Raw genomic sequence first — 14,523 nt, forward strand, 5'->3', positions numbered from 1 at the left:
GAGAAGGTGACATTCACATTAATCCCTTGAAGTAGGAATAGGAGTGCAGGTGGGGAAAGGAGATGAAGCTATGTCAGGCAGAGGCACTGTAGAGGCAAAGGCATAAAATTGCGGAGATGCCCAGTGTGCTTGGGGGATGCCAGTTACCTAGGACTGCACTGTCCCAACAGAGCAGCCACCAGCCACGTGTGGTTACTAAGTGCTCCCATGTCTTCACTGAGATGTGTTAAAACATATTCTATATTTCAAAGATAGTGTAAAAAAGAAAGTAAAATAGTTAATATTTTCAATATTAGTATTGAAATTGAGTGAATAGTCATGCTGAAATTATAATACTTTGGATTATATTGGGTGTAATATTATGATTTATAAGAAATATATATTTGGTCATTCAAATGACCAAAATACATTTCTCATACATATTTGGCCATCCTCCATGATTCCTAACTCACAGCTCCCCAAACCCTTAGAATTTCCTGAGGGGAAAAGAGTACTGTAATCATCTTCTGTCTTAATATTTGATCTCTTGTCCTCAGTTCCTGAAATCATTTGAGAGCCATTAAGTTGAAATGGGTATCTTGTTATTTATAACAAATTCCTTTCCACCACAGCTGGGTTTATGTTAATGAGGGGACTTTTGGAAAGCACCTGAGGAGAACAAACCGTGAATAGAGGGTTGGAACTTTCACTCCTGTCCCCTGACCTCCAGGAAGGGAGAAGGGCTAGAGGTTGAATCAATGGCCAATGATTTAATCAATCATGCCTATGTAACAACGCCACTATAAAAAATTCAAAAGGACAGGGCTCAGACCACTTCGGAGTAGTGAACATATGGAAGTTTGGGGAGATTGGTGCTCTGGGACAGAGCACAGATGCTCCACACCCCTTCCTCAAACCTAACTCTAGGTATCTGTTCCAATCTGCCTGTTCCTGAGTTATATGCTTTTATAATAAATTGGTAAGGAAGTGAGTAAAGTGTTTCTCTGAGATGTGAGCCAATATAGCAAAGTAATCCAACCCAAGGAAGGTGTCATGGGAACCTGTGACTTACAGCTGATCAGCCAAAAGCACAGGTGACAACCTGGACTTGGAATTGGTGTCAAAAGTGGGAGGAGGAGCAGTCTTTTGGGACTGAACCCTTAACCAGTGGAGTCTGATGCAATCTCTAGTAGATAGTGTCAGAACGGAGTTGAATGGTGGGATACTCAACTGATGTCTGAGAATTACTTGATGGTGATTGGAATTGGTGATCAGAATCATTTACTGGATTAAGTAAAAGGTATTACTCAAAATTAATTTCATCTTTCATACTTTTTCAATGTGGCTACTAAAAAGTTTAAATTACTTATGTGACTTATATTTCTACTAGACAGTCCTGGTCTAGAAAAGCTAGGACAGTAGATGGCAATAAATACAAAACTGAGCCTTTAGTTTAGCTATGATCTTAAAATGAGCCTGTAGACACACCCAACCTGCCACACAAATCACAGTACCAGTCATTCGCTATTCCATGGCACCCTGCCTCTTCGTGCTTTTAGGTTCTTTGCCCAGTCCTTGAAGCATCTGTGCTTCTGATTCAACTATGCAGACCTAAGTGATTGCCACACTTTTTAGAGTGGCAGCCAAAGCTTTTAGTGTCTCAGCTTTTCTAGGCCAGGGCTGTCCAGTTGAGATATAATATAGGAAAAAGTTGATCCATGCTGCATACCCAATCTGAGTCCCAACCAAGTAAGTTCTCAGGAGGCTATTTGAGGTCTCCAATCAAAGCTATTGCCAAATCCAAACCAGACAGTTCCCTGCCCAAGGCTGGGTAGTCAGCCATGACTTAGCGATCGGGCACCCTTAGTGGGCCATTTGCTTCTCATCAAGCCATGAGTTACGATATGCTGTGCCCATTTCTAAATGCCCATCTGTTTTCCTCTTTGGAGGATGGCAAGGGGACAGGTGTCTGTCACTGCCTCAAGCAGATCTTTCTCAACTGTCTTCTTATAGATTTCCTTTCTCAATCCACACCACTAATAGTGTATAGTCAGTCTTATCATCATCTCCAAATTACATTTGAGCAAACCAGGATGAAAGAGTTTAAGAACAGTTTGTAAGTGGGATTATTAAGGCTTGGATTTGGGTCTCTTGGCTCCAAAGCTATTTTTCATTGTCCAACCTAGCCTCAGCCTTAAAGTGTTGTTCAATCTCCTAACTTCTAGTTGAAAAACTCTGTGTTAATTAAGAGGATGATGGTTGCAATAACAGATAAACTCTGAACTTTCAGTGCTTTTACACATTTAAGGTTTATTCTCACATGTACAAAGCTCTATGTGAATGTTTGACATAGTCTTCCATGCAGAGATGCAGGGACCCAGGTTCCATCCACATAGTAGCTCTGTTGTGTTCAACATGTGCTCCTAATATCTCTGTGCGACACCTTCATGAGTGCCATGGCAAGAAGGAATGCAGTTGATGTCCTGTTGGAGCATGCAAGGGACAGACAATACATCAGGCATCAATTACATTCTACTCCTGATACAGAGACCCCAAATGACAGTGTCTTAAAGGAAGGAGGCATGCCCCTTCTTCCCTCCTTTCTTCACCTTGCTGCTTAAGACATAGATGTGGTGGTAAGCCCTCCTGAGTCATGTGGAAAAACACTCTAGTGATGGCCGAATGCAAGAGAGGAGCCTGGGTCTCTGAATGACTGCATGGAGCAGTCACCATGCCAGTAGCATACTGCCCACCTCCAAACTATATATGAGAAAATTGAAACTGAATTTTCATCCTGTTTAAGCCACTATTGTTTTGGGCACAAATACAACTGGTGGCAACTGAACCTGTATTGTCAATACAGGATCCTAGTCTTTGTTGTCAACAGCACTCTGGCAAATAGTGGCTGGAAGAAGAGTTAGCCCAAAGCCCCATCACTTTGTGCCCAACTAAGCACAGAAGCTGAGTTGGGGGGTGGGCAGCAGAGGCAGTAACTCTTTTTCAGCACATGATGACATTTTTAAATTGTGATAACATACACAGAATATGAAATTTACTATTTTAACTATTTTTAAGTATGTGGTTCATTGGTATTATTTACATTTACATTGTTGTGAAACCATCACTGCCATCCATCTCCAGAAATTTTCTGCCTTCAAAAACTGAAATTAAGTATCCATTCAAAACTAAATTCCTTTTCCCTCTCCCCAGCCCCTGACAGCCACCAATCTACTTTCTGTCTCTATGACTTTACTATTCTAGGTACTTCATATAAATGGAATCATACAATATTTATCTATTGTGACTAGCTTATTTCATGTAGCATGATGTTTTAAAGTTCATCTTTGTTGTAGCATGTGTCAAAAGTTCTTTCATTTTTGAGGCTGAGTAATATCCCATTGTATGCATAGAACATATTTTGTTCATCCATTCATCCCTCAGTGGACACTTGGGTTGCTCCCACCTGCTGGCTACTGTGAATAGTGCTGCTATGAACATGGGTGTGCAAATATCTGTTTGGGAAAAAAAAGAAAAATATCTCTGTGGGAAGAGGAAGAGAGAGCAGAAACAGTATACTTGTATCTTAACCACATGAGCCTGGAGTAGCATGTAATTTTTAAGCACACATTTCACTGGCAAGAACTAGTCACAGGTAACAGTACTAGTTACCTATTACTGAATAACAAATTACCCTAAAATTTAGTAGCTTAGAACCATAAGTATTTACAATCTTTGGCTTCTTTGTGTTAGGAAATAAGGAGAGACATCACTGAGTAGTTGTGGTTGAGGGCTTCTCAAGAGACTGCAGTGGCTACAGTGATCAGACTGGTACTGGAGGATCTGCTTCCAAGATGGCACACTCACATGGCTGTTGGCAAGAGTGCTCAGCTCTTTGCCAAGTAGATCTCTTTATAAGGATGCTTGAGTATCCTCAGAACATGGCAGCTCATTTTCCCCAAAGTAAGTGATCCAAGAGAGCAAAGTAGATGCAGTATTTTTATGATCTAGCTTCAGAAATTATACACCATCATTTCTGCAGTATCTTATTGGTTACATAGGTCAATTTTATTCAGTGTGGGAGGAGACTACACAGGAGCGTGAATAGCAGGGGAAGGGTTCATTGGAGGCCATCCTGAAGTCTGGCTACTGCTGAGGCTCTTGCATCGGGGAAATGTGGTTCTTGTCTGGGCAGCCATTTTCCAGCAATAACTCTATATGTAGAAGGGTATTTTGTGCACAGCTGGTCATGTTGGCCATAGATCTCTCTCCAGGAGTTTCAGAGGTATCTCTGACTACCTATGTGATCTGGTCCTTGGTTTCCCCTTCTGTACAATGAGCTTGTTCTTTGCTACTACCTAGAAACTAGCTCTGATAACCCTGTCTTGGCTTCGAGCCCAGGTAAAAACCGTGGCTGGTGTTCATTGGTATAGGATAGACCCAAGTCTCAGAGAGGCACAATGAAGAGAGAGGCATCATCAGAAAAGTAGGGGTGGGAGCTGAATTCAAGGGCTGGGTGTCCAGGAACATGTCAGATAAGAGTACTAGTTTTGACATCAGCAACGTGGGTTCAAAACGCTCTTAAACTCTGTCTTTGGGCATTTTTGTCTCTTAGAGTCCAGTTTCCTGTACAGCAGGAAAAAATCAACATTGACCTCATAGGGTTGTTAGGATTACTGTTCTAATCTAGTGTTTCCCAAACTTTTATTTGCCATATCTGTCTCCTTGATGTTTTTTTGTATGCCATCGATAGTATTATCTAATATTTTTATATATATTTGTAACTTTATTGATATATAATTCACATAATAGAATTTATCCATTTAGGGTATACATTTCAGTGATTTTAATATATTTACATAGTTTTGTGCAATATGCAAGCATTACCATAGTTTTTGAACATCCCAATTTTCATCAACACCAAAAGAAACTGCGTACCTGTTATCAATCACTCCCCATTTTTCCACAACCCACGCCTCCCCCAGCCCTAGGAAGCCACTAATCTACTTTTTATATCAATGGGTTTTACCCATTATGGACATTTCGTATAAATGGAATCGTAAAATATATGGCCTTTGTGTCTAGCTTCTTTCATTTAAAGTAACGTTTTCAAAATTCATCCACATTATGTATCAGTACTTCATTACTTTTTATGGCTGAGTAACATTCCATTGCATGGATACAAACAAACATTGTGTTTGTTCATTTATCAGTTGATACACATTTGGGTTGTTTTCAGCTTTTGGTGGTTACAACTAATGCCATGAATATTCATATTCAAGATTTACATGGACATATGTTTTCAGTTCTCTTGTGTCCAGTCCTAGGAATGGAATTGCTGCTGCATCATATGGCAGATCTGTGATTAGCCTTTTAAGGAACTGCTAGCCTATCATATAAAGAGACAGCATCACTTTATACTCCCACCAGCACTGATTCAGGGTCCCAGTTTCTCCACATTCTTACCAGTGCTTGCCATTATGTTATTATAGCCATTCTAATTGGTGTGAAGTGGTATCTCTTTATGGTTTTGATTTGCTTTTCCTTTCTATTGATTCATTTTGTTTGTGTTGAAACGAGACTTTATATTGCTACCTGAAGTGAAAAGACAGTATTATTTACCACCAGTAGAAGGTAACCCATTAATGCTATAAGTGTTAAAATAACACGTGTCTGTGTATCACATGCTGTAATTGATATTTACCACATTTGGGGAAACATCAATATAATCTAAGTAAGGGTCTTAGTGATACCACTGGCACAGAGTTCATGTTTCACAAATGATAGGCTATCATTTTTGCCATTTCTAATTTTTACTATTGCTTGATGGGCATAAACAAAGACATATGACAGAGTTTTGTTGTATTTATGTGTTTGTTTTCAGAAAGAGAGTGGAGTAGGATTCAGAGATCAGAAAAAAGGTCCTTATTAAAGAGTCCAGCCAATGGAAGAGAACAGCCTTGGAAGTTAAAAACAATAAGTAAATGGATGGTGAGAATTTATAGTATAGGGTTAAGTATAACATTTGAGATCCACATGCTGGCTGGCAACATTGACAATTCAGGGATTCTTTTCTATAGTATATGTTGATCTTAATTCTTCCTCACATCCTTGCGGGGTGTGCTAATATGTAAGTTCTTAGAGCTTATCCAGGAAACGCTGTGTCTGATTCAGCCTTAGACCACCCTTTTCCCGCCCCCACCAAACCCCTGACCTCACTGCTGCAGCTCAGACACTGTGTGTGAGGAGGGCAGGGCAGTTTGGGGAGTCCTGACCTGACAAGTGGAACTGAGGTTCACGGGGGTGCAGAAACTTATCCAAGTTCACCAGCACTTAGGTGTGAGACCTGAGACTAGAATCCAGGTCTCCAGATCCTCCTACCATTTTTCTTTCTGGAAAGCCCTTCTTGGCTCTTTATTTCATTTCTATAAATTGTGAGGTACAGATTCCTTGTCAGTAGACAGAGATTTGCTACTCAAAATGTGGTTCATGTCAGCAGCAATAGCACCTGGGTGCTTGTTAGAGATTTTAGACTCTCTGGCTCCACCCAGACCTACTGAATCAGAATTTGCATTTTAACAAGATCCCCTGGTAATTTATCTCGGGAACATTGACTAAGATATTATAACTGGTTTATTCATCCAAAACCCTTATTTGAACACTAATACTCTGTGTCAGGCTCTGATCAGTGGTAAGCAAACAGAAATGATTAAGTCCTCATTTCTGCCATCAAGAAGGTCCCAGGCTAATAAGGGATATTAGATGATAAACCAAAGATCACAGCCTTCCCAAAGACTTTTTTTTTCCTGATTGAAAAGTAGTTCCTTTATCACTTTTTCTAAAAATGAATTGCTAAGAATTGTGCAGAGGCTGTATTGTTGGTGTTGTATGTCTGTCTAGTATGCTTTCCCCTTTTGTCTTCCAGGTCCTTTGGAAAACTCCTTCCCCAATTATTTTTTTAATTTTTATTAAAAAATATTTATCAAGCATCACTGTATGTTAAGTTCTGTTCTAGATGCTAGGAATATACTGGTCAAGAAATTAGACAAAGTCCTTCTTTTCAAGGAGGCTCTTTATATTCTGTTTTCTATGGAGAAAAAACAAAAAGGGCAGCAGGGTCAAGGAAGGGGTCTCCTTTGGGTAGGGTGGTTGAGAAAGGCCCCTCTGAAGTGGTAAAAGTCTAGCCCAAGACATGAGAAGGAACCAGTCCTATGGCATCTCAAGGAAGAGTGTTGTTGGCTTTGGTGAAGCTGTCAATCATGGAGCTAGGTCTGCCCTCTGGTCTCATTGATTGGTGGAAGGATGAGCATGTGATCCAAAAGAGCCAATCGGAGTCTTCCTAGGGACTGATGTATAGGTATGGGAAGAAACTAGCTGCTTAAGGATTTCTCTGTGATCTGGAACAGGTCCCTTCTCTTCTCCGAGCCTTTTTTTACTCATCTGTGCAACAGAGGGCTTAAACCATATCACCTTAGCTTCTGTTAAGCATCAAAGCATCAGAGCACTGGCTTCTTTGTGTGTGTGGGTCTGTCTTCCCTGCCCCCTTCTCAGATACATTTTAAATAATAGCCTTACTAACTGAAGCTGACTCCTATTTGAAAAATTTGAATGGTCAGCCACTGCCTAACAGGGATTCTATCTTGTAGAAGATTGATGAGATCCATTTATAGCCTTTATATTTGTTTTATAACTAGAATATGGGAAGAAGAACCTGGGTTCAAACCTACTTCTGCCTGTTACTAGTTGGGTAAACCTGAATAAGAATCATGGCTTTTCTGAATCTCAGTTTCTTCATCTAAACAGCAAATATAGGGCAGCCCATGTGGCTCAGCAGTTTAGTGCCACCCTCAGTCCAGGACCTGATCCTGGAGACCCCGGATCAAGTCCCAAGTCAGGCTTCCCTGCATGGAGCCTGCTTCTCCCTCTGCCTGTGTCTCTGACTCTCTCTCACTCTCTCTCTCTGTGTCTCATGAATAAATAAAAAATCTTTTAAAAAATAAAAATAAAAAGCAAATATAATAATAGTATTCACCTCAAAGGATTCTTTTGAGAAGTAAATGAGCTGTCCCATGCACCTCTAATTCCCAGAGCTTATGGTTTGTGAATCAATGTCCACCTTCCCCACTAGACTGCATGCATCGTGGGGACATGAACTGGAACTACTCTTACATGCGATTTAGCCATTATTGTTAAAGTCATTATGGAATTTTGTCTTCTTTTTTACTTTTTAAGATTTTATTTATTTATTTTAGAGAGCGCACGCGCTTATGTGCACACAAATAGGGCAAAGGGGCAGAGGGGGAGGGAGAGAATTTTATGCACACTCTGTGCTGAGTGTGGAGCCTGATGTGGAGCTCAGTCTCACGATCCTGAGATCATGATCTGAGCCAAAACCAAGAGTTGGACACTTAACCAACTGAGCCACCCAGGCGCCCCAAATTTTGTCTTTTTAAATAGCTATACCAACCTATTACCAAGATTGTAAAAAGATGTAAGCTAAAATAGGACTTTTTAGAGGTTTCTAGTGAAAATATTAGCTTAGAATACATGGAAACAGCAAAAAGAAAAGAGTTCAGATATCTCTTTAGCACCTCCAGTATGTCAGTTAATGTTCAAGGAGCCTTCACACCCAGTGCCCATTGACCCCTTACCATAATTCCATGAAGTGGATATTGTTGTTATTACCATGGTGTAGATAAGAAATTGGGGGGATCCCTGGGTGGCACAGCGGTTTAGCGCCTGTCTTTGGCCCAGGGCGCGATCCTGGAGACCCGGGATCGAATCCCACATCGGGCTCCCGGTGCATGGAGCCTGCTCCTCCCTCTGCCTGTGTCTCTGCCTCTCTCTCTCTCTCTCTGTGTGACTATCATAAATAAATAAATAAATAAATAAATAAATAAATAAATAAATAAATAAATAAAAAGAAATTGGAAGCCCAGAAAGATCAAGAAATTCATCCAAGTTTACACAGCTAATAAGTGACTCAGATGAAGTTCAGACCAGCCTGGCTCCAGTGGCCAAATTCTTCCCACCTCTTCAAGATGTAGTTCTTCAGATGTGATAGGAAGAATCCATACTTGATCAAGATACAAGGAGGTAGGTGTTCTCTGGCAATTGAGGAGGAAAAGAGAGACCCTGTGTGTAAACTGGAGCAGGGCTTCTGTGCTGAGAGGATGATCTTGGGCTGAAAACAGGAGGTATCTAGCATGAACAAAGAACTAGGATCCCATAGTGACCAGAGCCCAAATACTGTTTGTTGAATATCACTGCATGCTACATTCAATGCTTAGCCCTATGAGAATTACCTCACAACAAAGCCAAGAGATAGGAATATCAAAAGCCAGACATTATAGGTGAGGAACTGAGGATCAAAGAGGTAAGCTATTTAGTAGAGGTCACACAGCTAGTAAGGAGCAGGATCTGAGTTTGAATGCTCATCTGCCTGATTCCAAAGCCCCTGCTGTTTTACAAAGCCAAACCACATGAAGTAAATGCTGCCTCTTCTAATGCAGGATCTTTAGGGGAAAATCAACAGACAAAACCAGTGGATGGCAAAAGAGATCTCCACATCGATGGGATATCTCCCTGTACCCCTCCTCACACTCAAACACACTCCAGCCCACCTTCTAGGCCCTTTTGTTACCATAGGCATTCCCATTCTGTGTGCCTGGGTCCCTGGGTATCTTTTGAAGACAATGATGGGATTTCTTAAGTGATTTTTACACTAGGGAGATACAAGAAAATTGATGCAGCATTTACTTTTGTTGAAGATAGACTTTCTTCCACTCAGGGTAGGAAGAAGTCCTCTACAGTGGTTAAACTTACCTGTGTATGGCAGTTTGCTTTTAATAAATTGCTTCCTCTTTCTTAAGCCTCAGTTTCCCTGTTTGTAAATGATGATAATAGTAGCACCCACTGCAGGGGCTGCTGTGGAGATTATCCTTGGTAAATGCTTAGCCCCATGCTTGACACACAGCATGTACACAATTATGCATGTCCCTGTGTATGTGCCAGAATGACTCTGAGTAGCTCAAGCTAGCTATAACATCTGACAGCCCATTATTTTTGTCTTTGATTAATAAAATGTTGTAGCATACAGTAATTGCCTTGCAAAAGGTGGTGAGCTACAGTGGAGAAAACATAGAATTTAAAGCCAGGGAGACTAATTTGAATACCAGCCCTGCCTCCCCCAGCTGTATGACCCTGGCCACTTCAATCCACCTTGCAGAGTCTTACTGTCCTCTTCTAGGGCAGGGGGGAGTTGCTGCCAAGCTGTGAGGAATGTGATCAGCAAGCAGCTTCCAGGTGTCAACTCTTGCACAATCTGCTTCAGTTGGAGAGAACCCCCTTGCCAAAGTCATACCCTTTGCAGAGCATTCTGTATTTGCTGAGGAAGTGAGGTGGGGGTATAAAGGTCCAGCCATTTCTGCTAGTATGGAATGCTCTGGTGGTCAGGATAGGGCCAGAGCTCCCTCAGGTTGGCCAAGGCTTCATCAAGCTTTCATCAGACTTTGACTTCTTTCTCTGTCCAATTCTTCATGGGTATTAATCCCTCCCATCTGGGCATCTACCTTGGAAGAACCCAGCCTTCAACATTTGGTGCCAGAACTGGTCTGAGTAAGTAGGTAATAAGTAAGATAGGCTTTGGGAGTTAGATCACTCACTCACTAGATAGCAAGAGAGTAGTGGCCAACTGAGTGGAGATAGCCTAGTTGTTAAAACCTTCATAAGCGGGGAATTGGGAGAGTTGCACCTGTGGATGGAAATGGACTAGCAGGCATGGTGTATTTGAAAAGGTACTTGAAAAGGATGGAGAACACAGTACGATAAACAGATTGATGATTATGACTAAATACTACTAAGTCTCTATTCTAAGGATCCACAAACATTTTCTTCAAAGGGTAAGATAGCAAATGTTTTAGACTTTGCAGACCAAACAGTTTGCAACAATTCACCTCTGCTGTTGTAATGCAAAGGAGTCATAGAAAATATTTAATCAAACAAAACTTTGTAAATACAGGCTATTGGCCAGATTTGATCCATGGGTCATAGTTTATTGATACTTGCTCTATACTATAGAAAAATAATAAACAGCTAATGATCAGTAACAGACAAATGAAAGCTAGAGGTCTCCTTCAGTTATTTTCAAAGAAGCTTTTTTTTTTTTTTTTTCCCTAGCAGAAGAGAGAAGAAAGCTGAGGACCAAGATCAGGACCTCAGGATGTGACAGTTATTTAAAGACACTTAAGTGACCAACCAAGGCAGGTCTGTTATGCTAAGATTATCACCCTGCAGCCTGTGGTTTTCTGGGCAGGGTGTGGGGAATCCTGATTTATTTCATTTACTGATTTCCCATGTCATTTGCCTCTTCCTCCAAGGAACCCTCCCTGACTGACCATTCCAACCAAATTCTCTATCAAGCATTCTGTTGGTTTCCATCACAGGACTTTCCATCCACCTAGGAAGCCAATCTTTTTTGGAAGTATGACATACAAAAGAAATGTATACAGGCCATAATTATACAGCTGGGTGAATCTTTACAAGGTGAGCCTTCATAACCAGCACCCAGATGAAGTAATAGAACAAGGCCAGCATCAGAAGTCTCTCATGCTCCCTCTCAGTTACTACTGCTCTTAAAAAGAGCTACTTTGATAGGGATTGCATTAAACGTGTATATTGCCCTGGTAACATTGACATTTTCACAATATTAATTCTGCCAATCCATGAGCATGGAATATTTTTCCATCTCTTTGTGTCTTCCTCAATTTCTTTCAGAAGTGTTCTATAGTTTTTAGGGTATAGATCCTTTACGTCTTTGGTTAGGTTTATTCCTAGGTATCTTATGCTTTTGGGTGCAATTGTAAATGGGATTGACTCCTTCATTTCTCTTTCTTCAGTCTCATTGTTAGTGTATAGAAATGCCACTGATTTCTGGGCATTGATTTTGTATCCTGCCACGCTACCAAATTGCTGTATGAGTTCTAGCAATCTTGGGGTGGAGACTTTTGGGTTTTCTATGTAGAGTATCATGTCATCGGCGAAGAGGGAGAGTTTGACTTCTTCTTTGCCAATTTGAATGCCTTTAATGTCTTTTTGTTGTCTGATTGCTGAGGCTAGGACTTCCAGTACTATGTTGAATAGTAGTGGTGAGAGTGGACATCCCTGTCTTGTTCCTGATCTTAGGGGAAAGGCTCCCAGTGCTTCCCCATTGAGAATGATATTTGCTGTGGGCTTTTCGTAGATGGCTTTTAAGATGTTGAGGAATGTTCCCTCTATCCCTACACTCTGAAGAGTTTTGATCAGAAATGGATACTGTATTTTGTCAAATGCTTTCTCTGCATCTAATGAGAGGATCATATGGTTCTTGGTTTTTCTCTTGCTGATATGATGAATCACATCTCACAGAGGAAGACATAGACATGGCCAACATGCACATGAGAAAATGCTCTGCATCACTTGCCATCAGGGAAATACAAATCAAAACCACAATGAGATACCACCTCACACCAGTGAGAATGGGGAAAATTATCAAGGCAGGAAACCACAAATGTTGGAGAGGATGCGGAGAAAAGGGAACCCTCTTACACTGTTGGTGGGAATGTGAACTGGTGCAGCCACTCTGGAAAACTGTGTGGAGGTTCCTCAAAGAGTTAAAAATAGACCTGCCCTTCGACCCAGCAATTGCACTGTTGGGGATTTACCCCAAAGATACAAATGCAATGAAACGCAGGGACACCTGCACCCCGATGTTTATAGCAGCAATGGCCACGATAGCCAAGCTGTGGAAGGAGCCTCGGTGTCCATCGAAAGATGAGTGGATAAAAAAGATGTGGTTTATGTATACAATGGAATATTACTCAGCTATTAGAAATGCAAATACCCACCATTTTCTTCAACGTGGATGGAACTAGAGGGTATTATGCTGAGTGAAGTAAGTCAGTCGGAGAAGGACAAACATTATATGTTCTCATTCATTTGGGGAATATAAATAATAGTGAAAGGGAATATAAGGGAAGGGAGAAGAAATGTGTGGGAAATATCAGAAAGGGAGACAGAACGTAAAGACTGCTAACTCTGGGAAACGAACTAGGGGTGGTAGAAGGGGAGGAGGGCGGTGGGTGGGAGTGAATGGGTGATGGGCACTGGGGGTTATTCTGTATGTTGGTTAATTGAACACCAATAAAAAATAAATTAAAAAAATAAAAATACAAATAAAAATAAAGGCAAGTATGAAAAAGAAAAAAAAAAAAAGAGCTACTACCCTGACTTCCAACAGTGTAGATTATTCTTCCCTGTTTGTGAACTTTATAGAAATAGAATCCTACTGTATGTACTCTTGAGTCTGGTTGGCTCTTCTACTCAGCATTATTGGGGAGCAGGGTAGGGAGAGATTCATCCATGTGGTTATAGTTTATTTGTTCCTGTGGTGTGAATACACTGCAACTTATTTATTCTAGAGCTGATGAACATTCTATTTGCTTCCACTTTTGGCTATTAGGAAGAGTGCTGCTGTGACATTTTTGTATATGTCTTTTGATGAACTTATACACACATTCCTGTTGGTTATAGTCTCATACATTTTTACCAGCAGTGTATGAGAGTCCTTTTTGCTCTATATTCTTGCCAATACTTATTCTGCCTTTTTAATTTTATCCATCCTATTGGGTATATAATGGTTTTGTATTGGGTTTTTAATTTGCATTTTTTGCATTTCTTTTTTTTTTTTTAGGTAGGCTCCACACCCAACGTGGAGCCCAGTGTGGGACTTGAACTCATGACTCTGTGATCAAGACCTGAACAGAGATCAAGAGTTGGACACTTAACCAACTGAGCCACCCAGGTACCCTGTACATTTCCTTAATGAGTAATGATGGTTAGTACTTTCCATGTGACCATTCAGATGTCCTCCTTTGTGAAAAGCCTGTCCAGACTGCCCATTTTTCTTTTCTTTTTTTGTTTGTTTGCCCATTTTTCTATTGGATTTTTTTTGCCTATTTTATTTACTTGTAGGGGTTCCTATTAAATACTGGACAGAGGTCTTGTCAGATATATGTATTGCAAATATGGTCTCTTACTATGTGGCTTTCCTTTTTAATAACTTTAATGTCATATGCTTTTGTTTTCAGCTTAAGAAATTTTTGCATATTTAATAGCATATAGGTATTTTCTTAGGTTTCCTTCTAAAAGTTGTATCATTTTACCTTTCACATTTAAATCTATAATCCATCTGGACTTTGTTTTTGTGTATGATATGAGCAAAGAGACAAGATTTCTTTCCTTTATGGTTATCTAACTGCTCTGGCAACATTTATGGAAAAGATCATCTTTTCTCCACTTAATTTTAGTTGACACTATTATGTTACCATATATGTGTGGATCTTTTCTGGCCTTCTGTTTTCTTCCATGAATCTATTTGTCCTTGTGCCAATACCACATTGTCTTAATTATTGCAGTTTTCCCTAAGGCTTGAAATATTCAACTTTGTCTCGTTATCTAAGATTGCCCTAGGTATCCTAGATCCTTACAATTCCATTTTTTTTAAATCTC

This window comes from Canis lupus, chromosome 20, assembly GCF_003254725.2.
Source record: "Canis lupus dingo isolate Sandy chromosome 20, ASM325472v2, whole genome shotgun sequence".
NCBI lineage: Eukaryota > Metazoa > Chordata > Mammalia > Carnivora > Canidae > Canis > Canis lupus.